General features: G+C 38.7%; 1 long non-coding RNA gene and 1 pseudogene across 1 annotated transcript; one reads left to right on the top strand and one right to left on the bottom strand.

The window, feature by feature from the left end:
• Positions 1 to 15,839: 15,839 nt before the first annotated feature.
• LOC108173537 (RHOMBOID-like protein 1) lies at positions 15,840 to 17,542 on the bottom strand (annotated as a pseudogene).
• Positions 17,543 to 17,954: 412 nt separating this feature from the next.
• On the top strand, positions 17,955 to 18,724 carry LOC139189170 (uncharacterized). Its single transcript, XR_011572806.1, has 2 exons — positions 17,955 to 18,186; positions 18,338 to 18,724. It is a non-coding gene; the product is annotated as an uncharacterized lncRNA (long non-coding RNA).
• The last annotated feature ends 1,172 nt before the right edge of the window (positions 18,725 to 19,896 follow it).

Genomic DNA, 19,896 nt, shown 5'->3' with positions numbered 1-19,896 from the left:
CTATTTTCCAGCCATCTCCGGCAATCATTGGGCTTTGAAATAGATATAATCGTATTCTACACTTTTCTATCTTCATTTTGATATATTATGAGTCTAATTTGGTTAAGAAACGATTGAGTTACGAAACTTTGAAAATTGCCCAAACTTCCTCCGGGACACTTAATGGAGTTTTTAACGGAATGACCAAAATGATGGATGGTGGAAAATCTCAGGGACCACTTTTATCGTTTTAGAATCTCAGGGACCAAAATGATGAGTTATGCAAATCTCAGAGACCATTTTGGCGATTTACCCTAGAAGTTATATTAGGGAGAAGTGAAAGGTGTAATGCATGCTTATTGATTGCTCTTGGACATCAATCACACCAGAACAGGTTTTAGAGTAGTTGTTATAATTAGTTGTGATTTGTTGTAGTAGTGTTGAGACTGCACAATTTATTATCGTTTAAATCTCAATGTATAACCACTCAGTACTACGGTTTGGTAGTATTTTTCTTCACTTAGAAGTGAGAGGTCTTAGGTTCAAATCTCGTTAATGGCGAATTCGATATTAAATTAGGCTACCTATTGTGTAGCTTAACCGAACACTTCCTCTTCTTAGTGTAAAAATAGGGGTGTGTGGATATCACACCCCTAAAAATCTCGATGTATAAATGTTTGCCAAAAAAAAAAATCTTCAAATCTCACAAACTAAAATGAAGAGTTATGTCAGTCTTATAAACCATTATAGAACAACTACTTGAAACCAAATTATCATTTTAGAACTTAGCTATGAAGCATATAAAATTATAGTCTTAATGAAACAAATTAGAAATAACATGCTGCTTAATTTCTAGCAAGAGCCAAATCTTTTCTTGTGAATTTTGTGATCGAGATTTTACCTTTTTAATTGAAGCATTCTCACTTGTCTACTGCCAAAATTGTTGAGACGAACTTATTTAATCATTAGGAAGTTTGAAATAAAATTCATTTTTTTGTAAAATAATGTAAAAGAATATAAAAAAGTTCCTTGAACCGCCAGGTCATGGGTCATATTCACGAATTTAGCGCCCCATGTGCTTCCCACCTCATTCTTGATTCTATTTTGGACAAGACCTTACACGTGGACCACTAACTCATTCCCACGTAGGTGGTGGGGTCAGATATTTGATGTGTGTGGGACCAGCCTGACATTGGATTCATGATGATCTCTGATTAGAGCGTGCGATGCACTCGCAACCATGTGAGCCTTCACATTGTTGCCTGATTTATAGCTCACCAAGTTAACAATAGGGGTTTGCTATCCACACATCCCAAATTACTTCTCACACATCCTTATTAATTTCTATCCGTTGATCTTCTTCAATTCATCCGATCCAACGGTCGGAAATTAGAAGGGTGTGTGAGAAGTAAAATGGGGTGTGTGGATATCACATCCCTAACAATATAGCCATATCTACCGTCCATGTGAACGTCAATCTGGAATTTTACATTTGTTTCGAGGGTATTTAATGGGAATTTAACGGGAAGTTTGTTTGCCCTCATTAAGTGGGATTGCCTGAACTGGACTAAAACTTAGAGTAATACCGTGTTTGTTACGCAGCAAGATAACCTTTAGTGGGACTAGCAGAGACTTGCCTCGACAAAGGACGTCGCTAGACGGTCTTAGCTAGTCCCATCGAAAGGCATCGGATTGTTAAGACCTTCGTTGCTTCACTCCATCTGCTTATCTTCGTCCGCTTCTCTCCCTTGCTCAGCTTCATCTGCTTCTCTCTCCCTTGCCCATCTATATGCTTCTCTCTTTCCCAGATCTGAAACCCAGCCCACCCGCTGCCTAAATCTCAACACCAAAATTTGAAAAAAAAAAAATCAAAACAAAAACAACAACAATCCCCATATAAAAATTCTTCCTTATTCCCAATAATTCTCAGAAAATTCCCAAAAAAAAAATATTTTTTCCCTGAAAATTCTTGAGAAATGGAGAGAGTAGCTTTGGTACAAAGAAAAATGGAAAGACGGAGGAGAGAGTAGCTTTAGGGACCATTTTGCAGGAAAAATCACTTTGAAGGATTGTTTTGCAGGAAAAAAATGAGTGCTGGGGGGACGGCACTAACGAGGAAGAAAAGAATGAACTTCCAGGGAGAAAGTCCAGATACAGGAGAGTGTTCCAGAGTCCAGACACAAACACAAAGAAAAAGCTTGAATAAAAAATAAAATATTATTCAATGTGTATTTAATGATATAAAATTATAGTTGTTAACTATTCTTTTTTTTAATCCAGCACTCTATCAAACGTTTCTCTAAATCAGTCCAGCTTAATCTAGTCTGCGTCAATCCAGCTTAGTCCTTAAAGCTAGTTCAGTTTGAGTTAGTCCGGTGCTACAAACGCACCCTAAAGGTCTTCACTTACTTAAGTAGTTCAATACAGAGTATACAGAATGCAAATTCAATGAAAATGGGGTTTCAAATGAGATAGGAAGGGGATTGGAGATCAAGATGTATTAAAGAGTGAATGTATTAGTTATCTTTGATCTATCTTGCAAAAGAAAGGAGAATTGGATAGAGATCTCAACCATAGTTTACAAGCTGGATGGATGAAGTGAAAGAGTGCATCCGGTGTATTGTGTAACTTTCGTATGCTACTAAAGCTCAAGGGAAGATTTTATAAGACTGCAATAAGACCAGCAATGCTTTACGACACAAAATGTTGGACTGTCGAACATTAACACGTGAAGAAAATGAGTGTAGCGAAGGTGAAAATGCTTTGGTGGATATGTGAGCACATGAAAAAATGACAAGGTTAAGAACGAGGATATTCTAGGTAAAGTATGAGTGACCGCAATTGAAGATAAGGTGAGAGAAAATCGGTTAAGGTGGTTGGACATGTGAAATGAAGACCTATAGCTACAGATATTCCGATTAGAAAATACAATTATAAGACAGACATTCAGGACAAAATGGGTAGAGATCTATGAAGACTTGGAAAGAGACTTTTAAAAATGACATAGAATACTTAGAATTAAGTGAAAACTTTACACAAAACCTATACGAAGTGGCATTCTAAGAATTATACAATCGATCCATTTAGTGAAAGAAAGTTTGTTGTTGTTTGAATCGAGGGTTTTTAGTGGGTTTAGAAATTTGGATTTCTAGTTAATTGATCTCTTCTGATCTTGTTTAACTTGTTTGTTTGGTGGGAAGAAAAATAAAAAAGATGATTTTAGTATCTTTGGAAAGCATGAATTAGTTTGAAATAGTTTTTTCTTTATGGATATTCAACACAAAACGAAAGGTTTGGACTACCGTACCATTATTAATCTATACATTTAAATGTGCGTATCTCCGAAACTATATACTTATTCCTAATTTGGTAAATAATATTTTAAAGAAACATGATGACTTAATAGTTACATATGTTTCACATTACTCAATTAATGTTGCCGTTAAGAAGAGATTTATGTATGATCCTCGATGGAATCAGGAGGATCAATGTGCTGAGGTGGTCCGAACATGTTGGGGCAGTGGGCAGGGGGATGCATCGGGCCATAATTTGGTGGCTAAATTACACCAAGTACGCCATGGTTTGGTGGGGTGGCGGAAGAAAACGGGTCGTAATGAGCAAAAAGAAATTTGTCGATTGAAGGAGATCATTCGGGAGGAGTATCAAAAGACGGTGTTTGATGGACAACGAATTCGACAGTTAAAGGTTGAGCTTACACGGGCGGTGAGAATGGAAGAGCTTTATTGGAGGACAAAATCAAAAGTGCAATGGTTACAGGAGGGTGATAAAAATACAAAATTTTTCCATGCACAAACATTAAAGCGGAGACGGAGGAATGTTATTCGTGGGCTGGAGGGGGAAGATGGCACGTGGTGTACTGATGTGCAGCGGCTAAAGGAGATTGCCGTGGGGTATTTTCAGGTCTTATTTACTACGGATCAACCTGCAAATGTACTGGAGATAATGCCTTGTGTGCCTTGTAAGATTGGTCCTATGGAGAATAGGGGTTTGACAGAGCGAGTTACGGATATGGAAATTGAACAAGTTATTTACCAAATGCATCCAACGAAGTCACCGGGGCCTGATGGATTTAATCCTGGGTTCTTCCATCATCATTGGGAAACGGTGGGAGGAATGGTCATGGGTATGGTTTGTTGCGTGAGGTAATTTTAGGGAATAAGGAATGTAGAGTTATTTTGAGTATAAGTTATGTAATCGGTATCCTTGTAGATTTGGGATATTTGTTTCCTAGTTTGTAGGAGATTGTATAAGCCTATATATTCCTCTATGTGAGAAGAATAAAATCAGAACAAATATTCATCCAAAACCTAGAATTTTATCTTGGTACCAGAGCAGGTTTCGACCTGTCTCTTCTCGAAAAAAACCCTAAACCCGTGTAGCCGTCGAAACGAATTCTGGTGTTCATCAAACCTTGAACCCAGAAATATCAAAGCTTTGTGGTCTTTGGAATCAACAAAGCCACGACTAAAACAAATCGCAATTTTGGTACAATGGCAGAACAAAAAAGTGGGGCCATAATTTCCATGCAACCCGTGGCTGTCCAAAGTGAATCTACCAACATCAATGGCATTCCTTTTGGGTTTCGGTTGAGCGACACTAATTTCAAGGTTTGGTCGAAGATGATGGAAGTTCATGCTTCAGGTCTTGGTAAACAAGGATATCTAACGGGTAAAATCCCGGCGGTAAATGAAGATGATCCAGGATATGTGAAGTGGTCAACGGAAGATGCTATTGTGCGTGGGTGGTTGCTCAAAACCATGGAACCACATTTGCTTGGCCTCTTTATAGATTTGCCCACGGCTAAAGATATTTGGGAGAGTGTCACACAGATGTTTTATGATGGTTCTGATGAGTCACAATACTATGAACTTCGGTGTAAGGCTACACGGACAAGACAAGACGGTCGTCAAATTAATCTGTACTTCACTGAACTGAAAGGTGTATGGCAAAACCTTGACAAAAGACGTCATCTCCGTATGGTGTGTGGGGCAGATTTGAAAACTCGTAAAGAATAACTTGCAAAGGATAGGGTGTATGATTTTCTTGCTGGATTAGATAGTGGTTTTGACCAAGTCCGGAGTGAGATTCTCAGGATGAAACCTATCCTCGGAATCGAAGAATGCTTCAATTTGGTACGACGTGAATCCCAAAGACAGGCCACTATGATGGGAACAAAGACTACAATGGCAGTACCTTCTATGGCTATGGCAACTAAGGCACCCAGTTCTCGTCTACCATCCAATGGAAAGTCTCGATCCTTCCGTACACAAGAGGATATCGATAAAGACAGACTTCATTGCAATCACTGTAATGGAACGAGACACACTGAGGAGACCTGTTTTGAAATTCATAGGTACCCAGAATGGTACTGGGAAAGGAAGAATGAACTAAAGGCGAAAGGGAACAAACTGGCTGGACAAGCCCGAGTGGCAGCCACTGGATCAGGAGCTGGATCGAGTGTCCAAGCTGGGCCCAAAGCCCAGCCGGAAAGAGCTGATACAGGCAGGGAGTAGCTGCTATTGTAGCGAGTCAATCAGGGCCCAGCCCGTCAAGTCACATCTCGGCATCAAATCATGTGAGGCCGGCTTCAGAGGCAGGATCCACGGAAATTGAAACAGGCCCACTTCTATCCTTAATCAATCAAATTTCAATGGGTGACAACTCAGAAAATTCAGGTAAAATCGGTACTGTTTTAACAACATCCACCAAAAGAGATAGTGGTTGGATAATTGACTCAGGAGCTACAAACCATATGACTTATGATGCATCATTATTTTATCACATGACTTCACCATCTAAAGACGATGTTATTACAGCCAACGGTGATGTTGCTCCTGTAACAGAAGCGGGTTCTATTTCCCTTACTCCATCTTTGTCGATTCACAACGCACTTCTTGTTCCATCATTATCCAATCATCTACTTTCTGTTGGTCAAGTTACTGAGCAATTAGATTGTGTTGTGTTAATGTTTCCCACTTTTTGCCTCCTTCAGGATATTCAGACTCGGGCGATAATTGGGCATGGTACTAAGAGGAGAGGGTTATATTATGTGGATGATGTATCAGCAAGTCGAGTAAATCAAGTAAGCAGTGGTCACAAGCACAAGAATAAGACAATTTGGTGATGGCATCGTCGATTAGGGCATGCATCTTTTGGTTATTTGAAAAAATTGCTTCCATCTTTATTTCATGGCATTTCAGACTCTGATTTCCGGTGTAATGATTGCATTCTTGCAAAAAGTCATCGTACTTCTTATCAATTAAGTTTCAATAAAAGAACCGTTCCTTTTGAGTTAGTTCATTCTGATATGTGAGGGCCTTCTCCAATAGCTACTAATCATGGGGTTCGTTGGTTTGTTATCTTTGTGGATGACTGCACCCGAATGACTTGGCTATATACTATGAAACATAAAAGTGAGGTTGGAACGATTTTTCACCAGTTTTACTGCATGGTTAAAAATCAATACTCTCTTCCCCTTAAGGTTCTCAGGTCAGATAATGGCGGGGAGTATCTCAACATTGAGCTCTCTCAATTTTTTCAGGAGCATGGCATTCTTCATGAGACTACTTGCCCACAAACCCCGCAACAAAATGGTGTCGCAGAGCACAAAAATAGACATATTTTGGAAACCACTCGTGCACTCCTCATTGGTGCTCACGCTCCTCACTCCTATTGGGCAGATGCCGTTAGATACTCTGTTTATCTCATGAACTGAATGCCATCCCGAGTGCATAATGTTCGTACTCCTTTGGAAGTTTTTGCTGAGCATGTGACCCTACCATCTTCTCTTCATTTATCTCCCCGTATCTTTAGTTGTGTGGCCTATGTACATCTTCACAAAAATCAACGCAGTAAGTTGGACCCATGTGCAATTCGTTGTCTTTTTCTGGGATTTAATAATTAGCAAAAAGGGTATCGGTGTTATCACCCACCAACCAAGCATATGTATGTCACCATGGATGTTACATTTTCTGAGCATGAGATGTTTTTTCTCACTGAACATACCTACCATAATCTTCAGGGGGAGAAGAGCACAAATGAAGATTATAGTTAGATTGATTTGTCAAATGTGCCAGTGGATAACACCTCCCGTGGTCCTGCAGTGGGTGAGCCCACCAGCTTGGGTGAGCCAAATATGGGCTTGCGCTTGCCGAGATTGGAAGAAAATATAGGTGGGCTTAAAGGCCTAATAATGGAGAACTTGACAAGTGGGCCCGATGACTTAAGGGCTGAAAGCCAGTCTGAAAAGACAGCACAGATTGGACCGTGCATCAAGAACCTTTTTGAAGACAGTGCACAGATTGGGCCGTGCAGCAGCATGCTGCAACCTTTAACTGATTTTGACAGTCCAAACACTTCAAGAAATAACCCTCATCTAATTGTACCCGTCTGTGCACCCGAGGATATCCATGAGGTAAGTTTATCCCAATCTAATGAAGCTCATAATTTGACTAACATTGAAAGTACTTATGTATTGCCTCCTAGACAAAGTCGTGGGAAACCTCCTGACAGGTATTCTCCGGATGGGAAAATTAGATATGCTATTGCAAAGTATGTCTCTACGCATCGACTATCTTCCAAGTACCAAGCCTTGGTGAATACAATGGATGGAATCAAAATTCCAACAAAAGTGGAAGAAGCTCTGCGGGATCCTAGATGGACAGAAGCAATGGAGGTAGAAATGAAGGCCCTACAAAAAAATGGAACTTGGAGCGTGGAGTCACTACCACAAGGAAAGAGACTAGTGGGATGCAAATGGGTGTTCACCATCAAACACAAGGTCGATGGAACTATTGATAGATACAAGGTAAGGTTGGTAGCAAAGGGGTACACACAGACTTTTGGAGTAGATTATCAGGAAACATTAGCCCCGGTAGCAAAGATGAATACTATACGGGTTTTGTTGTCTTTAGCTGCTAACCTTGATTGGCCGTTGAAACAATTTGATGTGAAAAATGCTTTTCTACATGGAGACCTGGAGGAAGAAGTATATATGGAGCTTCCACTTGGGTATGAAGTGCGGAATAAAGCAGGCAAAGTATGCAGACTAAAAAAGGCTCTTTATGGACTCAAACAATCGCCGAGGGCCTGGTTTGGAAGATTCACTGATGCAATGAAGAAATATGGGTACCGACAAGGGAATGCGGATCACACCTTGTTTATTAAACACAGGGGAGGAAAGGTTACCTTGTTGATAATATATGTGGATGATATGGTAGTTACCGGTGATGATACAAAGGAAATGGAGAGATTACAGGAGTATCTTTCTTCTGAGTTTGAGATGAAAGATTTAGGAGGTTTGAAGTACTTCTTGGGGATTGAAGTTGCTCGTTCCCGTGATGGCATTTACTTATCTCAGCGAAAGTATGTTCTGGATCTTTTGTCTTAGACTGGGTTGTTGGCATGCAAACCAGTAGAAACACATATAGTTCAAAATCATCATTTGGCTATCTACCCGGACCAAGTTCCAGCAAACAGGGAAAGATACCAGAGGTTAGTAGGAAGGTTGATCTACTTGTCTCTCACGAGACCAGATATTGCATATGCTGTTAGTGTAGTAAGTCAGTTTATGCACTCTTCTAGTGAGGATCACATGGCTGCTGTTATGCGGATATTGAGTTATTTGAAAGGTGCACCTGGAAAATGGTTGATTTTCAGGAAACATGGGCATATGGAGGTAAAAAGGTATACTGATGCTGATTGGGCGAGGAATATTACTGATAGACGCTCAACGTCAGGATACTTTACATTTGTTGCCGGCAACCTTGTGACTTGGAGGAGCAAGAAACAAAATGTGGTGGCTAGATCCACGGCAGAGGCTGAATACCGTGGGATGGCGCATGAGATTTATGAGTTATTATGGTTGAGGATTCTTCTTACAGAGATTGGGTTCAAACCACGTGGAGCGATGCTTTTATATTGTGATAATCAGGCTGCGAGAGAAATAGCTAATAATCCAGTTCAGCATGATCGTACAAAACATGTTGAGGTAGATAGACATTTTATCAAAGAAAAGTTGGATGTTAAGTTAGTTGATATTCCATACGTAAGATCCGAAGATCAGTTAGCTGACGTGTTGACGCATGCAATGGCGACAAAGGTGTTTCAAAACTCACTGGACAAGTTGGGCCTAGGTGATATCTACGCACCAACTTGAGGGGGAGTGTTGCGTGAGGTAATTTTAGGGAATAAGGAATGTAGAGTTATTTTGAGTATAAAGTTATGTAATCGGTATCCTTGTAGATTTGGGATATTTGTTTCCTAGTTTGTAGGAGATTGTATAAGCCTATATATTCCTCTATGTGAGAAGAATAAAATCAGAACAAATATTCATCCAAAACCTAGAATTTTATCTTGGTTAAATCATTCTTTCAATCGGGACGGATGTTGAAAGAGGTGAATCATACTAATATTGTGCTGATTCCGAAGGTGGATAATCCTAGAAAAATGTCCCACTTTAGACCGATTTCACTCTGTAATGTGGTGTATAAGATTATCTCGAAGGTGCTAACAAATCGGCTAAAGCGAATTCTTCCCAAGTTGATTAGCCCGAATCAATCGGCATTTGTGATGGGAAGGCAAATTTCTGATAATATTTTGGTGGTTCATGAGCTTTTACACTCCATGCAACAAGGCAACGACGAAGGTATGAATTTTATGGCCTTTAAATTGGATATGGCTAAGGCCTATGATAGAGTCGAATGGCCGTTTCTGAACGCGACGTTTTATAAGTTGGGCTTTGAGGATGTTTTTTGTAAATGGGTGATGGAGTGTGTGCAAACAGTGTCCTATAGTATTGTACTTAATGGGGAGGCTACGGGTTATGGTACACCGACTAGAGGATTGCGACAAGGTGACCCCTTGTCTCCATTTTTGTTCCTTATTTGTGCTAAGGGCTTTTCGTCTTTAATTCATTAGGAGGAACGGGTTGATCGTATAAGGGCTATCACCGTCAATCACCTTGCTGAGCCTATCTCTCATGTATTTTTTGCGGATGATTCGGTGTTATTTTGTCGGGCTACAGAGACTGAGGCTCAAAATGTTAGGGGGTTGTTGCACCTATATGTTGAAGGTTTAGGTTAATTTGTTAACCTGGAGAAGAGCTCTGTGTACTTCAGTGCGGGTTGCTCTCAAACCTTGAAGGATCGACTATCATTGGAGTTGGATATTCGACAACAAGAAGGATTTGGGAGGTATTTAGGTATCCAAGCGGACTTTGGGACTTCGAAAAAGAAAGTGTTCGAGGAGGTGCGGAATTGATTGGATAAGAGGATTAATGGGTGGGCGGAGCAGTTTCTGTCGGTGGCTAGGAATGAGATATTAATTAAAAGTGTAGCTTCTGCTTTACCTATTTATACAATGTCATGCTTTCAACTCCCGATCCAGTTGGCATAGGAAGTTGAGCAGGTTATTGCTAGGTTTTGGTGGCGGGATCAGAAGAAAAAAAAGGGGGTTCATTGGATGGCCTGGAGAAAGGTTGCGAAGAAAAAGTCAGATGGAGGTCTCGGCTTTAAAGAAACAATTGCTTTTAATTTAGCCATGCTTGCTAAAGTTGGGTGGCGAGTGATATGTAATCCAGAGTCTATGTTGGCTAAGGTCTTGCAAGCTATATATTTTTCCATCTTCATCATTTCTTGAAGCTCCGGTGGGTCAAGGAACATCGTGGGGATGGAAGGGATTATTACAGGGAAGGAAAGTATTGAAGGCGGGTAGTCGATAGAGGGTGGGTGATGGTACACATGTTCGTATTCTAGCTGACCCTTGGTTGCCTACACCACGAACTTTCAAGCCATTATCCAGGCATACTGACATGCCTAGCAGGGTGTCTGATCTCATAACTGTTGATGCGAGATGGGATAGGCCTCTAGTTGAACGGTGCTTTCGTCCAGAGGAAGCTAGTATTATTCTTTGTATGCCTCTTAGTCAACATGGGTGTCCTGATCGCCTTATATGGCATTACACTCGTAATGGGCTATACTCGGTTAAATCTGGGTACTTAGTTGCTCAACAAATGGAGACAAATGGAGAACTTGGGCGCAAAGGTGGAGGGCAGTCTAGTGCGGAAGACGAAAAAGATTCAACATGGGCGGATTTGTGGCGGTTGGGGGTTCCCCCCAAGCTTTGTCATTTTATTTGGAGGGGATGTAGAAATATCCTTGCCGTACGTAATAATTTGAGAAGACGGGGGATTCGGATAGACATCGGATGTCCATTATGTAATGAAGAGGTGGAAACACAGGTACATTTATTTTTTCGATGTCCGTTTGCGAGGGTATTTTGGTTTGGTTCCCCGCTTCAGTTAGATGTTGCGACAGTGGAGGGTGGAGATTTTTTGGAGTGTTGGAAAAGCTTGTGTAACAAATTTGGAGACCTCCAGGATGCGGGACATTTTATTAGGTGGGTTAGTTGTGGTTTGTGGAGGATCTGGAAGTGTAGAAATAGTGTTGTGTTTGAGGGGATCTTAATAACCCTGTGTGCTGCTTTGGAGCTTCTTAGTCAGTAGGTGCGGGAGATTGCTGATAGTGGTGGGAAGACGGTACAGTAGCCTAGTGCTAAGCAGCGACCTGCCAGGGAGTTCCAGGTTTTTTGGTTGAAACCACCTTTTCGTACTATGAGATGGGGCTTGGTGTAACCAAACAAGTGTGGGAGGTTGTGGGTGGGTTGTTAGGGACTTCGCGGGGATATTCCAAGCTGGTGGTGGTATGGGAAATTTATTATGTGGATCTAGTTTAATGGCGGAAGCGGAAGCAGTGAGAATGGCTATGGTGGCTTGTGTGGAGTTGGGTGTTGAGATTGTTCAGTTAGAGACGGACTCGAAGGTTTTGGTGGATATGATTAAGGGGGATTTACTTACGGACGCGGCTTTGGAAGGTATTCTTTGGGATATTAAAGCTTTATGCCAACAAATGCGATTAGTAGAGTTTCTATTTACTCCTCGTGCCTATAATAGGGCCGCGCATCAAGTGGCTTCTTATGTTATGCGTGTGGGGGGTTCACATATGTGGGTTGAGTTTGAACCGGAGTGGTTGTTTAACACTCTGGCATCTGATGTAAACATTTCAATTCAACTTTAATATTATTTATTTTTCGAGGAAAAAAAAACTGCAAAAATGATAATTATATCGAATATATATAAATATTGCAGCTAAATTCTAAAAAGTAAACAAATTAAAGAAGTTTGACCTATACTAGTGGAACGTTTCGATTTGGCTTATAAGATCAAGCATATCAACCGAGCAGTTGCTTTTGTTCTTTACTTGAGGGCAGTCATACTTGATTAATTTATTCACTTGCTTGCTTCACCTGCCATCGTTTATATTTTGAATTTGGGTCCTACAAATCATAAATAAAATGGTTTGTTAAAAAAAATCTCAGAAGTTCTCTTGTTAGGTAGTTCAGTTAGTATATATAATATTGTTACGAAATGAAGCTAAGAGTCAGTTTGGAAGAGTTTTTAAAATGACTAAAAGTGTTTTAGGAGATATGTTTTTGGGTTTTAAAAGCACTTCAAGTACTTTTATAGGATATGTTTGCATTTTTACTAAGGATTGGTTTCAAAATCATTTTCACCAAAAACTTTAGGGCTCTTTTGGATGTGCTTTTAAAATAACTGAAAACGCTTTTAGAGAAAATGTTTTTAGGTTCCAAAGTGCTTTCTGCAAGAAGCACCAGTTATGTGTTTCTTCCATGAATCACTTTCAGTGTTTTTCTAGAATTTACTTGCATTTTTACTAAGGATTATTTTTAAAAACATTTTCACCAAAAGCACTTTCGGTTATTTTAAAAGCACATCCAAACGAGCTCTTAGCTATTTTAAAAGCATTTCCAAAACGAAGCCTAAAACACATGTACTATTTTTCAAAACAAAACATTAAATTGTTATGAAATCATTTCTAAATTATTTTTAAAGTTTCACTTATGGAAAAAAATTCCATCATCATTTTTTATAAAACGAAACATATATTTCATTGTCACCCCATAAAAATAGTAACCTTTGATAAAAAAAAAATAAAAATAGTAACCTTTAAATTCAAAAACGAGAAAAGGAAAAGGATAAGGCCAAATTAAATTGTAGTCCTTGTAGTTTCACATTTCTTTAACTTAAGGACTTGTAGTTTTAACTTTGGCACTTGAGGCCTTGTAGACGTATAGTAAGTTTACGATTTCAACTAGGAATAGTCTGTTATGCCCTTCCAAAGTAGTATTTATGTACTAACTACCACGCTCCAAATTAATTAATGATCAATTTGCCATTTCAAGTGTTATTTTATATTGTGACCAGAACATCAAATCTCGTTTTATGATATAATAGATTGTCCTTAATTGAAAGCTTCCGCAAATTACACGACTTAAATTGCCAATACTGAAACTAGTTATCACTTTTAAGTGAAACATCTGAAGAACTACAAGGGTATAAATATAATTTGGCCAAAGAAAGATAGTATTCTATCATGTCCTCCTTGTTGCAACTCAATATTCCAATCCGTTTGCACATATTACAAATCTAATTCATTGGTACATATTTTTTTAATCTTCAATTACACTGTTACGATTGCTTCCCGTGCTAATGAAATAAAAACATGTGTAAATTTGTGTCTACATGTCCTTATTTTTTTAACATGAGATGTCATGTGACCACATATCCATGCCATGTAATTGAAGGATGATTTTGTGAAAACATGTTCATTTGAATAACATCTATAGCATGCATTTAACAATTAAAAGGCGGAATCATGCTTGCATGCATTCAAAAACAAAACATTACCCATGAAATTCAAAGCCTAGTAGATTGGTGAACCAAAACACAACTCAAAACAAAGTGAGTTGAAATTATACCTTTGTAGATTCCTCTTTGCATAAACAAAGGCTAATCACCCAAAGAGAGGACCTTCATTCCTTGCATCTAAAACCTATGGATTTGGATGGAAGAATAGGTTTCTCCAAGTTCCCAAAATTGAGAACCTCTAAGTCTCTTCACCAAGGTTAGATTGGAGAAGAAATGAGTGACCTTGGAGTAGTAGGATTGCTAGCTACACCCTCCAAGGAGGCCTTCCTCCTAGAGAGAAAAGGAAAGAACATGTTCTCTCCAATTTTCTCCAAAAGAACCCTTTTATTGAATTTTAGGCTATAAAGTTCTTTATATAGTCACTTCTTTAAGTGACCTAAAGAACCAAAACCCTAATATTCTCATATGGCCGGCCATATAATGGATTTGGGCTTTTGGGCCTTTGTGAATCTTTATTCATTAAGTTGTCATACAACTTAAGTCAATGGGCTTGACGTTCAAAGCCCATTGGGCCTTAAGGTCCAAAACTATCCCGAGATCTTTAACGAACTTATTCGTTTGATTAATTAACATATTAATTAATCCTTGCCATTAATAATTAAACCATTTAATTATTCTTACTCATCTCCATTGTTTCTTCAATCTCCACCTTACACGGTGTACGATCCATTAGGTTCCTTTTAGCGAGGCAGTGGGCGATTAAAACCATTTTACATCGATTGTGAATTGAAACTTACTTTCAATTCTCCCTTTAGTGATTACACACGTTTAGGGCTTCCACAAACCATGAGTGACACCTAGCAGCATATCATGGTTACCCAAGCTAATCAGAAGAGGTTAGAGAACCTATTCAGTTTGGGATTACAAATGCAATACGGTCTTTCTCTAATCTAATACTCTTGACCACATTGTTTGGTTTGATAGTTTATATATTCACGTCTACTATCCAATGTGATTCGTGTGCTTATATGATTTCCTTGAATGTGATTTGGAACGCATTCCTAAATCTCATTCATACTCTGGCCAGAGGTTCTAAATCATATCATAGATTATTCTCCCTCAAACGGTTTGAAGGTTAGAGATCCCTTGTTGCACATTCACTTGTCTCCATGGCTAAGTGGCTTAACCTCAACGATGCCGTGGACACCCCGATAGGGTGACTTTGACATAATCAAAGATCAAGTACTTAACAACAAGACAACTGTGATGCCTCAGGTCAAAGGACTACTTTGCATTATCCCAACCATGAGTTCTCATGTGATATGAATATGAGAACTCTTCGTTGATCGTGTTCAGTGGACTCATTCTCTATTGAGCACCTACGTACTTGTCTTGATGTCACACACACCAATGACTCGAGACTAGTCACTCTCCCTGAGAGAAAACACAGCACGTACCGATCTTAACGGACTGTCAATGCCCAATTGGCAATCCTATGATCAGGAACATTTAGGATGTGTCTACGAAAGAATGGTCTCATGAATCTAACTTCATTAGATCGCATTCTTCCAATCACATATTCCTTGGACTTTATTGTTTAAGCATATAACATTTATATGAGACGGCTCAAACAATAATTTTTGCCCTTTATAGTTAAACTAGATTAGTTTAACATGTGAAATGTCCGTAAAGTATCATCATATGATTGGCTTTAAGGCACATTTCCAACAGTAATAAGTTATTCTCCTCGTTCCAACACAATTTTAAGCTAATGGTGTTATCCCACATGGTTTGTATAGACAATTATGGTGGAACTAGCTTGGTGATATGGACAATTCCGTCTCCAGTTTAGCTTTGATTGTGTGGTTAATTGGAAGTGAAGACATCCAGTCATACTGTGAATATTTACCTAAAACCATATAACCAATCATTCATGTTATTCCAGTTGAACTTTGTCTAATTTGTTGAAGCTTTTATACTGGTCAGTTGTGAGAGAAACCTTGCTAATCAAAGTCAGAAACATGTCCAGTCGACATGTTGTCCAAAAGAACAGTACTTGGTTTCAGAACACAATGACCTATCGGTGTTTCGGAGTGATTATGAAGATAATCGACTAATCGAGAGCACAAGCAACATCTATGGAAATGCTGAGCCTTTGCAAAAGATTTAAACTCTTGGGTGCCTCTCTTGCTTCTTCAATATCAGTCGGTGGATGCAGCCACTTCTCTAAGCTTCCTTTTTCCATGTACTCATAAACCAAAGCCTTGAAATCATTACCAAGAGAATCAACACTTGAACATGCAGTTATAATCTTGACGAGATTTCGATGCTTGATATTTCTCAAAGCCTCACATTCATATAAAGAACAATATGTCAGTACAAAACCAATTTATAGTACTAGCAAAGTACATTGTAGAAGCAATTTCCTGATTCAGAATTTCGTGAGTCATTTTTGAAGGCATTAGATTAAACGACATGTCAAATTAGAACGACTGAATGAAACCATGATCGTATTAATAAGCAAGCACTTCTATCTATCAAATATTAAGGCGGAAGTTAATTTACCAAACAATAAGTATTTTGTGATTTGCAATTCCATTTTGATGTAGAGACACTGCTCAAATAATGACACCAGGAACAATGATTGTTTAGATTGACCTCTTGAAAAAGAGTAACTAGGCCAAGAGTATACCTGTCAAAAACATGATGACTGTTCGAAAATGCCTGCATATTCTGATACCACGTAGATATGAGGAAAATGAACTTTTATTTCCAATAACAAAACAACAATCTGCCAACACATACAACCTAAAACAACAAAGTAGAAGCTATCAACGAAGTGACCAATTAGTACTACAAAGAGAACAGCGATAACAATAACCCAATGCCTTCTCCAAACCATTCTGATCAGAAACAAGCAGATACAGAGACTATTTGCAATGACAATAATGAAGAAATATTACAGGACACATGATATCTACATATCTACACAAAATCCAGTTCTCTGATTTGATAAAAAAAGGTCGTACCCAGTGCACAAGGCTCCCGCTTTACGCAGGGTCTGGGAGAGGTGAATGTCGGCTAGCCTTACCCCCATTTATGGAGAGGCTACTCCCAAGTCTCGAACCCGAGACCTACCGCTCATGGGCGAAGGCACTTGCCATCGCACCAAGTGCGACCTCTAGTTCTCTGATTTGATAAAAAAAAAAAATGTGCACGCGCCAACTGTGGCTACCAGATTCTCATGCAGGGAATCGATTAGGTTCCTGAAGTCAAAAAATTAAATCAGAGATCGAGGAGGAGCTTACCTAACAATCAATAGTATCAAAAAGGGGACCCACAATACATATCGATACGCATTGTGTTTAGATTTAACTGGAGTACTAACACGTCTAGGGGGAGCATTCCGTTGTGTAAGCCATTTAAACTGGAGGCGGATCAAAAACAAAAATCCACGAAGAAATCCGGAGACAAATCCTCCAATATGAGCAAAGTTGTCCACATGTGGTAGAATTCCACTGCTAAGTTTATTATGATGATGAAAAGGAGAGTAAGCAATGCTGCTAACAGCGGATAGAAATCTGAAACTGTAAGATCAAAGGGTCGTGCACATACTATAAAGAGGTGCATCATTGAGTATACAAAAACTTTATTTACCTTATTTACATACATTGTCCAATTTGATATGAGCTCTGAAAGCATGCTTCCTAGTAAACCAAAAAGTGCACCAGAAGCACCAACATAAATACCATATTGAATAAAAAGAGCTGAAAGCAAACTCCCACCAAAACCAGACGTGAGATATAGGAAACCAATTCAAACTGCAGAAGAACAAATCAGAAAACATTAGAATTTCAAACCAATTAGTTAAAACAGTTCATCAAAACAACTGTACATGATGTAGATCAGCATCAAACTATTATTTTTTCAATCTTTTCAAATAGACGGCATCTCAAAACATTTCAAAATGAGGCGCCATGTCTACATGTACAAGTAGACCTGGCATTTCAGACCTGACCCGTTAACCTGATCCGATCCGATCCGTTAAAATGAGTATTCGGATGAGTGTTTAATGGGTCGGATGGTTAACGGGTCAACCCGTTAAGCATCCGTTAAATAACGGGTCATTTTGGATGAACCTGCAAAACTCATTAATCATCCGTTAACACCCATTATTAAGGGCTTTTGTGTAATTTCAATATTCAATAATTAAACCCTCACTCTGTCTTGCATGTTCTGGCTCTCGTTCTCTCTCGTCTCCCTCATCTTCTTCCTCAGAAATTACCACTCTCTCCAGTCTCCTGCTGCAGTATCTTCAGCTACCTGTAATCTCAACCACACCAAAAACTTCATCTCCTCCAAAGTCCAAACCCCACTTCAATTCCATCTCTGGCTCTCCCCGCACCTTCCCCGCCAAATCTCGATCATCAACAATCGTTTCCATGGCACTCCAAAAGAAGGTAATTACCTTCACTCTTACTCTGTAACTTCTGTTTGGCTGCCAAGAAATTATCTTTATATAAAATTACGAATACCGTTTTGTTTTTTGGTTAATTTACAAATACCCTTTTGTTTGTTTGCTGAGAAAATGTGAATTTCGTAAATTTCCAGGTGAACAAGCTCGACAACAGCTGGGAGAAAAAGTGGTACGGAGCGGGAATCTTCTACGAAGTGGCGGAGGAAGTGGAAATCGATGTCTTCAAGAAGCTAGAGAAGCGGAAGGTGCTCAGCAATGTCGAGAAGGCTGGGCTTTTGTCCAAGCAGAGGAGCTCGGGGTCACCCTATCGTCGATTGAAAATAAAAAATAAAAATGTTAACGGATGAAACGGTTGAAACAGGTGACTGTTAACTTAATGGGTTGGGTTCAGATGACCTGTTAGTTTAACGAGTTAGGTTCGAGTGACTCAGTAAACCCGACCCGTTTACAGGTCTATGTACAAGATATCCAAAACAATCGTTGTTCCCACATATGTGATGGAAAACTGAAATAATCTCTCAGCTTCTGTTTCAAGCAATTTTATTCTGTAAAATTACCAAACACAAAAAATACTGTTCATTAACAGTGTGATGCCGATTTATCCTTACTTGATTTGTTTAAATTCGTTTGGACCCTTTTTACACGTGTTGTCATCCGTGCTTCGTTTTTCTTTTCCTCTATTCTGGACTCTTCAGCTCCATCTTTTCCACGTGTTTATCAACGATGGTGCTTCTAGTCTATTGATTACCCTCTTGGGTGTTTTTTCTCCTCTTTCACACTGCCGTTGTTCATGCTGCCAGGGCCGGTCTAGAGATTTTTGAGGCCCGGGGCGACGTAAAAAAAAGTGCCCTAACTTTATGTAAGAAAATTATTTATTTTCACACATAAGATATCGAAAAAAATTATACTTAGAAAAACACTTCAAACTCAATAATTTAGAAATACAGAAAGACTAATTTATTTTGTATTGAAAGAGGGAAACAAAAAAACTTCGGGCTTACAAGTAGATAGATGATGAGTTTTGTTTTCCATTTGAACTTTGAATGTGTTTTTGAATAAATCGTGAGGTGTTTTTTTCTTATTTACTAACCTGGTCAATATGGGACTAAAAAATAATGATGTTTTCGAGTCTTTAATTGATATGTATTATTAATGAATGGGCACTAAATTAAACATTTTGATGACACGTCATATAATTTGCAAATTTGGTCTACGTATTATTCTTTGTTGAAGATTAGACTTGAATTAAAACGAATATTTAAAAATAACAACCCACATAGCTACTAGATAGTAACTAAAAATAAATTACCAACCAAACAAAAATTTGTAAAAATTGAAAAGAATAAACATGCACATAGCATTTCGAACTAAGGACCTCTTGTTAATTTTAAACAATAAAAATCATTGTTTCTAATTAAACTTCTTGATCCTTTAACCAAATTTTCTAAATTTATACTCTTATAAAAAGAAATTTGTAAAAAAAAGGAAAGTAAATAAGCACACATGGTGTTTTGAACCCAAGACCTCCTTATTATTTTTAAATGACAAACCACCACTTCTAGTTAAATTTCTATGTTTTTGAATCAAATTTTATAAATCTATACTCTTATAAAAATATATATAAATATACCGTCCTAATAATTTTGGTGCCCCTAATTTTTTTGGGCCCTGGACGGTCGCCCCTCCTGCACTG

Source organism: Malus domestica, chromosome 11 (genome assembly GCF_042453785.1).
Source record: "Malus domestica chromosome 11, GDT2T_hap1".
NCBI classification, from domain to species: domain Eukaryota; kingdom Viridiplantae; phylum Streptophyta; class Magnoliopsida; order Rosales; family Rosaceae; genus Malus; species Malus domestica.
This window is presented reverse-complemented; position numbering and strand designations above follow the sequence as displayed.